Here is an 11,617-nt window from a genome sequence, read left to right on the forward strand (position 1 = left end):
GCGACTGTAGCAACAAACAGAAGACTTTCTTTGCAGTTTGACAACTAAAGACCGGAGTCTTGAGCTGGTGGAAGTTGTTAGCAGATACTATGCCATGAGGAGAAGCCCTGAAAATGTCATGGGAAGAGTTCTTGGAACAATTAAGGGTGCAGTACTATTCGGAGATAGAGCTGATTGATCTAAACAAAGAGTTCCAAAACTTAAAGAAGGGGAGAATGAGCATAGACGACTATGCTACTGCATTCACTGAGAAAATGAAGTTATTTCCGTACTTAGTGCCAACAGAACTCTCCAAGATTGAGAGGTTCGCTAATGGACTGCCTGCCGACATTGGACCGACAGTCAAGATGGCAACCACTCTAAAAATAGTTGTTCGAGCAGCTAAGAACGTAGAGGCCCAACAGAAGGAAAAGGGTCTGGAAAGGATAGATGTTGGTGAGAAAAGGAAGTTCGATGGACCTTTAGGGTCCAACAAGAAAAACAAGTTCTCGAAGTCTAGTTCGAGAGGAGGAGGAGGCGAAGCAAAATGGTGCGACAAATGTAAGAAGAAGCATCACGGAAAATGTGACGTGGTGGCCACATGCTTCAAATGTGGAAAGCTAGGGCATTTTGCCAACGAATGTACTCTCACCAAGAAAGTTTGCTATGGTTATGGTGAGGAGGGACACATGTCTAGGGACCGCTCGAAAAAGAAGGAGGCAACAATACCTAACATTCCGCCAAATCCGAAGGCGAGAGCCTTCCAGATGACAATGGAAGCTGCTAAAGATGAAGCTGATGTCGCTTCAGGTACCTTTCTCGTTAACGAATTACCTGCCCAAATTTTATTTGATTCTGGAGCCAACTACTCCTTTATTTCGCATGAATTTGGTAGAAAACTAGCTTTGCCTGTTGATAGACTAGATAATGTTTTATTAGTCGAAGTTGCTAGTGGCAAGTTTGTACCTATTAGCCATCGTATGAAAAAAAATCTTAATTGACTTGAATGGGAATAAGTTTCACGAGGAACTATTGCCTATCGAACTTAACGGTTTCGACATCGTGTTGGGAATGGATTGGCTTAGCGCCAATGACACCGAAATATTGTGCAGAAAGAAGATAGTCAAAGTAAACCTACCAGGGAAAGAGTCGTTTATGGTGTATGGAGATAAACGCAGTGTAAATTCTAGAATCATTTCATTGATGAAAGCCAGAAAGTGTTTGGCCAGAGGATGTACATCGTATCTAGCATTCGTGATCGATGCTAAGAAGGAGAAAAAGGAGATGCAGAACATTCCTGTCGTGTGTGATTATCCGGAAGTATTTCCCGAAGATCTTCCCGGATTGCCGCCTGATAGACAAGTGGAGTTCAGAATAGTCTTGTTACCAGGGACGACGCCAATAGCAAAAGCACCTTACCGATTAGCACCGACGGAGATGAAGGAACTTATGATGAAACTTCAGGAGTTATTAGACAAAGGTTTCATTAGACCTAGTTCATCACCCTAGGGAGCTCCAGTGTTATTCGTGAAAAAGAAAGATGGAAGCATGAGAATGTGCATCGATTACAGAGAGCTGAACAAGGCAACAATAAAGAATACATATCCGTTGCCGAGGATTGATGATCTGTTCGATCAACTTCAAGGTTCGAGCTATTTCTCGAAGATCGATCTTAGGTCAGGATATCATCAGCTGAAAGTAAGAGAGCAGGATATAGAAAAGACTGCATTCAGAACACATATGGACACTACGAGTTTTTGGTTATGTCGTTTGGACTAACCAATGCTCCAGCAACATTCATGGATTTAATGAACAGGGTTTGTAATCTGTTCCTTGATAAATCTGTGATAGTGTTCATAGATGACATTCTGATTTATTCGAAAAGCCAAGAGGAGCGTGGCAGACACTTGCAAGAAGCATTAGAAGTATTGAAGAAGGAGAAGATGTATGCTAAGTTCTCCAAATGTGATTTTTGGATTCGAGAAGTCCAATTCTTGGGTCACGTGGTCAACCAAGAAGGGATAATGGTTGATCCAGCAAAGATCGAAGTTGTGATGAAGTGGGAACAACCGAAATGTCCCACGGAGATCTGAAGCTTTTTAGGATTAGCCAGATATTACCTAAGGTTATCCAAGGCTTTTCTTCGAACGCTAGTCCATTGAGAGCTTTGACCCAAAAAGGAGCTACTTATGCTTGAAGTGATAAGCATAAAGAAGCATTCGAGAAGCTAAAGAAGAAACTATGCGAGGAACCAATACTTTCTCTACCCGATGGAGTTGAAGACTTCGTTGTTTATAGCGATGCGTCTGGGGTTGGACTGGGTTGTGTTTTGACCCAAAGAGATAAGGTGATCGCGTATGCATTTCGACAATTGAAAGAACATGAAAAGAACTACCCGACTCATGATTTGGAGTTGGCAGCGGTAGTTTTCGCTCTAAAAATATGGAGGCATTACCTCTATGGCACGAAGTGCAAACTTTTCAATGATCATAAGAGTCTCCAATATCTCTTTAGTCAGAAAGAATTGAATATGAGGCAACGACGTTGGCTAGAATTACTTAAGGACTACGATTGTGAGATACTTTACCACCCTGGTAAAGCAAATGTTGTTGCTGATGCTCTCAGTCGGAAAGTTAATCTTGAAAGAAAGAGGCCAAGAGCGTTGAGAATTGAAGTTGTCTCGACCATTGTGGAAAGTATAAAGAAATCTCAAGAGGAAGCTTCTGAGAAGAATGACCGAAAAGGAAGAACGTTTGGGCAAAACGTTGGTGTTCGGTATAAACATTCATGGACTGGAGGTGTTCCACGATCGGATTTGGATACCTAAGACAGGAGGAGTTAGAGACCTTCTGATAGAAAAAGCTCACAAGACCATGTACTCGATTCATCCTGGTAGCACTAAAATGTATAGGGACCTAAAACCCTATTACTAGTGGCCGACGATGAAGCTCGATATTTCAAAGTATATGGCCAAGTGTGTGACTTGTGCGAGAGTCAAGACACAACATCAGAAACCATACGGGAGTTTAGAACCTTTACCTGTGCCTATGGGTAAGTGGGAAGACATTGCTATGGATTTTGTCAGTAAACAACCCAGAACAAAGAATGGTCACGACATGATTTGGGTGGTCGTTGATCGATTCACTAAGAGTGCGCATTTCATAGTAGCCAAGGAGAAATAGTCTATGGATAATCTTGCGAATTCTTACGTGAAGGAAATTGTGAGGCTTCACGGTGTTCCGTTAACGATTGTGTCAGACCGTGACAACCGTTTCACCTCATAATTTTGGAAAAGTCTACAAGAGGAATTGGGTACCAAGTTGTGTTTAAGTACAACTTACCATCTACAGACTGATGGTCAGAGTGAACGAACGATACAAAAACTTGAAGATATGCTGAGAGCATGTACTCTGGAATTCCTAGGTAATTGGGATGAACATTTACATTTGGTAGAATTTTCCTACAATAATAGTTTCCACTCAAGCATAAATATGGCACCTTATCAAGCTTTGTATGGACAGAAGTGTCGTACGCCGTCTTGTTGGCTTGAGGCTGGGGAAAAGCAGTTTAGGGGACCAGAGATAGTTCATCAAACTGCTGAAAAGTTGAAAATAATTAGGGAGAGAATGTTAGCAGCTCAGGATTATCAAAAGAGCTATGCTGACAACAAGAGAAGACCGATGACTTTGAAGTTGGAGATTCGGTTTTGCTTAAAGTCTCGCCATGGAAGGGACTTATAAGATTTGGTAAAAGGGGAAAGTTGAGTCCAAGGTTTATTGGACCGTTTAAAGTTCTTCAGAGGGTTGGGAACCAAGCTTACAAGCTCGAACTACCAGAAGAACTGAATGCAATTCATAACACTTTCCATGTGTGTTATTTGAGGAAGTTCACGGTAGAAGTACCCGACATGATTCCACTTTCGGAGTTGATAATTGATGATAACAAAAGGTTGAATGAAGAACCATAGGAAATCATTGACCGAAAGACTAAGAAGTTGCGACGCAAGATTGTCTAGTTACTGCTTGTCCGATGGAAACACACGAATGGACCGAATCTCACCTCGAAGACGGAGAGTGACATGATGAGTCGCTACCTGCATTTGTTTGTTGATATGTAATTCCAGGGACGAAATCATTCTAAGGTGAAGACAATTGTAACGCCTGTGTTTCTGGGCTTGTCATTATTGTTGATATAATAGTCTAGGTTAACCTTTGTAACCCGTTTCGAAATAATAGAACTGTATTATTTGAGTATTATGTGTTTTGTGCTTAATTGTGTGTCTTAATTAAATTAAGAATGAAAATAAGCGTCAAAATGAAATATTAGATAAAGCTGATATCTATGGATAATGTTGTAGTAGTTGAAACGAGGTTTCCGAATATATAAAGAATGCCGAAATCCGAGTTATAACGATGGAGTTATGATCTGTCGAAGTTTCCCGACAGAACCGGCACAACGCTGAATGACGTAAAATACGAAATTAAGATAGAGCGATATTTAGCCCTAGTGATCTAAATGAATGTTGTAGAGTTCGTTAAACTGAGAGCGAGCATAAAAAGAATGCCCAAATCTGACTTCGGATAAGGAAGTTATGATTTTTCTAAGTTTCAGCTTAGCAATTTGCAGCCCGAAACTCGAATTAGAGATCGAGTGATTGTTGGTCTAAACAATCTAAATGAGAATCAAAGATCTCATTGATAGTAGAGCAATGGTAAAAAGATAGGCGAAAACGGACGTCGGATGAAGAAGTTATGAATTTATAACGGCGTTTTCCCATCCCGGCCTACTAAAAATAAATAATAAAAATAAATTCAAAATTAGCCGACGGAGTCTAAACGAAAGTTGAAGAGTGTATTATCACCTACGCGTGGATATAAAGAATGTCGAAACCGGAGTTCGTATGAAGAAGATATGAATTTCCGAATTTTTTAAATGATTAATATTTATTAATTAATCTTTAATTCGGATGGTTATCCGAAGGAGTCATCAATCTGATCCGAACTACGCCCAGTGTACCCCGATGCATGCACCGCCTCGCACTAAAGATCTCCGATGACGTAAGCGATGATGATTTCAGAAGCGTACGCCCCGCGTAGAGCATTACGCCCAACGTAATGCGAGGCTTCAGCGTCTATAAAAGGCATGCAAGGGCAGCCAACTTCTTTTGCCAAAATCTCTTCTCTCTCTCTCTCTCTCTCTCTCTCTCTCTCCCTTTTTGCATCATTTTGCGTGCCAGAAATATCACGAAGCCTCGTATCATTCCCGAGCCCCGAAGCAAGTCCCGAAGCCCCGAAGATCCCGAGAAGTGTAATTCCCGAGCCGAAGCTCTGCCCGCGAGAAGCCCGGTTTTTGTGAAGATCTTCCAGATCTACCAAAGAATACTACTTCTACAAGTCATAGTGCTGTCCGATCATCTTCTGATCAAGTGAGTGTGTAGTTACTTTCTTCTAACACATAATTATGAAGTATTTTATACGAAATACATGTTATGTGTCTATTTTGTTGTTATATGTGTGAATGTATATTCACTTTCTTCTATCTCATATATATGATTTATTCACTATGAAATACGTGTTATGTGTATATGTCTCATTTGTTGTTTGGAATATGTATTGAATGAGAATGCTATACAGGTTTTAAACTATGTATAAAAATATATATTTTTATCTACTAATATGTTGGGTAAAACATGGGTAGATAGTTGATGTGTGATAAACAGATGAGAAGCCTCGATGTTGTTGTTGTTGTTGATCTAGTTATTCAGCGGAGTATGGATAACAACCACAGACTCTTTCTAGACAGTCATGTGGAACGCTAGTAGGCTCATAACCTGTAGGTGTTGTGAATGATGTGTTCACCGGTGTACTCTATCCCCCTCATGGTTGCCTTTAGGACATCTACTGATGAGAAAACCCCTTTGCAGTAATGTCCGTCCCGATGAAAATCCTATATTAGGTCACTTGAGATAGATGTTGTTTTAGGGACGTAAAGTGAGGATAACGGGAATGGGGAATCGGGTTATTGTTGGTTGGTGAAATTAAATATAATTATTTATTGTGGGATGAAAACCCTATATGCTCACTAGGCTCTCAAGCCTGACCCACTCAATTTTGTTGTATTACAGGTAGTGGTGCGAGAGCATAAGTTGTATGACTTATGAAGATCTTTTGATATTAGACCAGTTATTATATGTAAAAGTTGTATGGTCTATCTTTTGATGTTTATGCATTTGGTTTGTTTATTGGAACATGACATCCCGAATATTGTTATATAATGAAAATGCATTTCTTGATGAAATGCTTTGATAAACTCTATTTTATCATATTTTGTTTTGGGAACAAATCCGACAACTCTTTTAAATCAATTGATTTACTCTGAAATTATTTTAAAAGCATAAATTAAAATGGTCTTTTCTGGCCGAGATTTTGGGGATGTCACATTAGTCTTAGTGAATATTAGACTAAACCCTAGTGGTAATGATACTAGGTTTTGTCGAAGGAAATTATTTTAAGAGTAACGAAGCGCTGTCTGAGTTCGGCATCACCACCTTACCAAGTCAGTGGATAGTTATTTGTATACTTGCTATCTATGTTGGATGAACGATGTTATACATGTTTTAAATGATTTAAACTGTATATGTATTTTCTATCTACAAAATGTGTTGGGTAAAACATGGGTAGATGTAACAGTTGCTGTGTGATAAAATAAAATAATGAGTGACTCGATGTTATTGATGATCCAGTCATCTAGCGGAGTATAGATGACGACCACGGACTATTCTAGGTTGTCCAGTGGAACGCTAGCAGGCTCGCAACCTGTAGGTGTTTATTTGAACGGTTTCCTCCCCAACAGTACTCCATCCTTCACATGGTTGCCTTATTTAACATGACTTGCTGAGGAACCCCCAAAGCATGTGTTGTCGCCCCGATGAAAATCCTTAGGCTAGGTCCCTTGCGTTAGATGTTTTAGGGATGTAAAGTGAGGATAACAAGAACGGGTAATCGGGTTTGTTTGGTTGATGAAAATAATAAAATTATTTATTGTGGGTTGAAAACCCTATGTGCTCACCAGGCTCCTAAGTCTGACCCACTCAGTTTCTTGTATTACAGGTAGTGGCGTACGAACATAGATATGATGTTTGGGATGAGAGATTACGAATATAGGTCTGTAGATATGAATAAATGTAGTAAGGCTTATATTGTATTGTTTATGCTTTTGATCTATATCGAACATGACATCCCGAGGTTTTTAATGAAGTACATTTCTTTGGAAATGCTTTGATAAACCTTTATCAAATTTTATTTGGGAACAAATTTAGCAACACTTTTATTTAAAATGTTACTCTGATTTTCAAACAAAGCATAAACAAAATTGGTCTTCTCTGGCCATGAAAAATGAGGATGTCACATTTGGTATCATAGCATTAGTTTAAACGAACTAGGAATAAGGATTTATTTCTAGACTTAAACTTAGAATGCTAAGCGATGATCGTGAGGAGTGTGTCTAATATATTTTAGGAAGTACGCCTGAATAGACATAAGCACTAGCTTAATTAGGGAAGATGCCTAAGATGCTTTTATGTGCTTAATAATTTTTTATGCTTTATGCTATCGTTTGATCAGATCTATGGTCTGTTGCCGACTGGATCTGGAAATTTTATGTGTTCAGATTTATGAACGTTTAATTATGATATTTGAACTGGCATATAATTTTTTGAGGTAATAAGGAGGAATACGCGTCTAAACCTTCCTCTATATTTATTCTCGTCTCGATACACCAAACGACTGCTTTGGTGTGCAGAACATCATGATGAACACTCATAGTGAACTGAGTAAATGGAGGAAATGAGAAGGCTTACGATACTGAATGGAACCTATCGGAATATAACGTAAAAGTGATATCTTGCCTTTAGAATGCATCTAATAAATAATACGTCTAGTACGGGAGAAGTACACTTTCGAATAGCAGACAAAAAAGATTTTTGGTATAATCCATTAAGTTACCCCATCGTCGGACATTTCCATCACCAACCAAGTTGAAGCGGAATTGATGATTGAAGATATGCATGGAAGAAGTCCTAGTAGAGTCTAGGGAAAATTATATGATTGTTTACACATTTGTATGTGTTAAAATTGTTTTTGTGATAATGTCTTGGAGAACTACGAGACAATACTTGGGACGAGTATGAGTAGGTGTGAAAGGTAGTAGAGGCCTATACTACCGGAAGCACAAGACTCACGCTTGGATTAGGGAAAGTCACAAGGTTACCAAGGCACTAGTATGAATAGGTGTGAAAGGTAGTAGAGGCCTATACTTGTGTCACATTCCATAAACTGATTCCAGCAAGCGCGGGTTTATTCCAATGCTCAAAACTTGTTCATAAGCACTCATCAACGTTGTAGCAAACCTTTGCTATGTCTAATACTCTTTTAGACAATCTACACACCAATTCATGACAATCTTCATTCATACCTACTTCCAACATATGAACGATTGTGGACCATTCGAATCATTCAATTATTCTTAATAACTTAATTATCCAGCAAGTCAAAACATGCAAAGTGAAACAATAGTTAAACAATTAACATAAGACATTATCTTTACTTATAAATAATACTCTTTTATTTAATCATCAAATGTCAATTCCATTTATCTATTACATGTTTCAAAACTATCTAATCTAAACTAATATCGTCTTTCAGCCCAATGCTCCTAGCGTGCTGCAAATGCTTAACCCTACTCAGTCCCTTCGTAAGCGGATCTGCTGGGTTATCCTCTGACGATACCCTCTTTACTATGAGGTGTCCTTCTTCTACTCGATGTCTAATAAAGTGATATTTTTTGTCGATATGTCGAGATCTACCATGATCCCTCGGTTCCTTGGTCAAGGCAACCGCTCCTTCATTATCACAAAAAATTTCCATAGGCTCCTTTATGGTAGGCACAACTCCAAGGTCACCAATGAATTTCTTCAACCACATCGCCTCCTTTGACACTTCGCTCGCTGTAATGTACTCTGATTCGCACATTGAATCAGCTACGGTCTCTTGTTTGGAACTTTTCCAAGTCACTGGTCCTCCATTAAGGGTAAAGACCCAGCCCGACTACGAACGGTAGTTGTCCCTGTCGGTCTGGAAGCTGGCGTCACTATACCCTCGCACCTTTAAGTCATCACTCCCTCCGAAGACTAAGAACCATTTCTTGGTCCTACGAAGGTACTTAAGTATATTCTTGACTGCAATCTAATGAGCTCTGCTAGGGTTCCCTTGATATCTGCTGACCATGCTCAAAGCAAAGGCCACATCAGGGCGAGTACAAGTCATAGCGTACATCATTGAGCCAACTGCGGAAGCGTAGGGTACTCGGCTCATCTCAACTATCTCGGCTTCGGTACTCGGACTTTGAGTCTTACTCAACTTGACATTACTCTGTATCGGTAGTTCTCCCTTTTTCGAGTTTTCCATACTGATGAGTTGAAAAACTCTTTGATCGTTTAGATCTTCAAACAGGTTAATCAGAAAAATACTAACAAAAAGATCAAACACAAGAATGAATCAAAATATGTCAAATGCTTCAATAGATTCACGCCTCAGCAGAGCTCGACTAAGAACTTCCGCTGTAGAGGCTATTTAGGGTTACAAAAGATAAAAGATTAAATCTCCTCAAAAAACCATACGTACTAGGATGCATGCAAGCACCTATAAATACAAAACCCTATAAAATAACTCACGGATGGACAGGCCCATACCAGAGACTAAATAGACTAAATAGCGAGCCCAAGACGCAACACCTTCTGGACCTAACAATCTCCCCCTTTGCGTCAATTGGAGCGAGACTATCTCTTCGACTTGCTGGGTCCAGCTGTAGGAACTTTCTTAGTGGTATCAAACAGACGTGGGATGAGAGCAAGGATTGTCTATCTGAAGCGAATGTACCACTGAATCACGTCATCGAAGTACTTCTTGTCGTCTGCTGAATTCTGCTTGCATCGATGAATGATTCCCAGAACATGTTCCAGGCATGCAGTGGTGTAAAGGTGTTTGTCAGCCAAAGCGAACAGGCATTTTTGGCCTTCGTTCCTTGTAAACATGACATAATTCCGTTTCGGGTCGATCCTTCCCATCTGTATCATGTTCAAATCACTAGCAGAGCCAACAGGAGAAATAGTGGGCTTTTTCTTGAATATGCTAGCGATCTCCTTATCCATCTTGACAACCTCCATAATGTAGCATACGAGCATCCTTTTGAAGTGATCAATAATTGGACCATACTCAGCTTCGTTGGTGAGGAGGATGTTGTGCGAAATAATACAATCATGTGGATTTAGGTTGGGAAGATCAGCAAGCGATATGGCATGTTTGGTTTTAGCAGAACTGCTCAGCACTTTGAACCGAACGTTTGTGAAGTTCCCCTCACGAAACGACTTGAGGACCCGAACGTTGACAATCTTCTGAGCGCTCCAAGTTTGATACTGTGGTTGAGCAGACTTCAGATAGAATTCGACGAGTTCCCTATCAACCTTTGGATGAGGATGAGGGACATCAACAACGTTATCAAAGTCATGGAAGATAAAGGATTTTCGGGTCGGTGGCACGTCGAATTGAGAATCGACAGAGTTGATACGATCCAATGAAATCACTGGTTCAAGCCACAGAATGCTGGGAGTTTCAATCGCCTCTTTCAAAAGCTTCTGAAGAGTCCACGGAGGAAAAAGGGTTTTCCTGCTCTCAAGAAGGTCATGAGCCTCCTTCATTTTTCTTTTGGTCGCCTCAGCCTCTCTGGCAACCCGAGCGTTCATGTCAGCATCTTTATCACGGCCTTGTTTCTTTAAGAGATCTGCAATCGTCTCTTTATCATCATCATCATTGTCTTCAGCAATTTTCTTTCCTTTGTCTTTGACACCCGAACCTGAGGCTTGACCTGATGAAGGAGGTTCGGTTGCTTTAGTTGCTGTAGAAGTGGGAGGCGGTTGAGATTCATCTTCTCCCCCCTTGTTTCGGAATGGACACGAACTCAAGGAGCCCTTCAATTTTGCTTAAGAGAGCAAGGGCAGGAGCAAGCTTCTCTGCGAGAGTGTGCCTCACTGAGTAATTCAGGATCGGATCATGGGTTTCAAGTATGTTGGAAAGGGCGGCGTGGACATCCGAAACACACGAAGAAATAACCTCACACTCAGATTGAAGAGAGTTAAATTCCTTCTGAGAGTGGAAAAGCTGAAGACTCTTGACCTTGAGAGCGGTGGTCTTACGAGCGAGAGCGTCCATGACTGAGTTCTCGGCAGCTAGGTCTTCGTGCAGCTTAGTCAGGCGCTCCTCAATAGTCACCTTAAATGATGTGTTGTCGTCACTGAGAACTTGACGAAGACTGGAAAATGACTGCAGTTCTGAGGCAACTGAGGTAGCCAGCTTGTTGACAAGAGAGTCAAGCCTCTCTGCATTGGATTCAACAGTTCCCTGTAAAGACTGCAAAATAGAAGTAGTGTCAACAAATAGTTTTTCGACTTTTTCGGTCGCAGCAGCACATGCCTTGGTAGAGGCATCAATGGCGGCAGTGGATGAGCTGATGGAGGCTTCATGAGCCTTAGTAAAAGCATCAACAATCCCCTGAATAGTGGCCTCTGAGATGGTAGACTGTGAGG

This window comes from Lactuca serriola, chromosome 5, assembly GCF_051521515.1.
Source record: "Lactuca serriola cultivar US96UC23 chromosome 5, Lser_US96UC23_V15, whole genome shotgun sequence".
NCBI classification, from domain to species: Eukaryota; Viridiplantae; Streptophyta; class Magnoliopsida; order Asterales; family Asteraceae; genus Lactuca; species Lactuca serriola.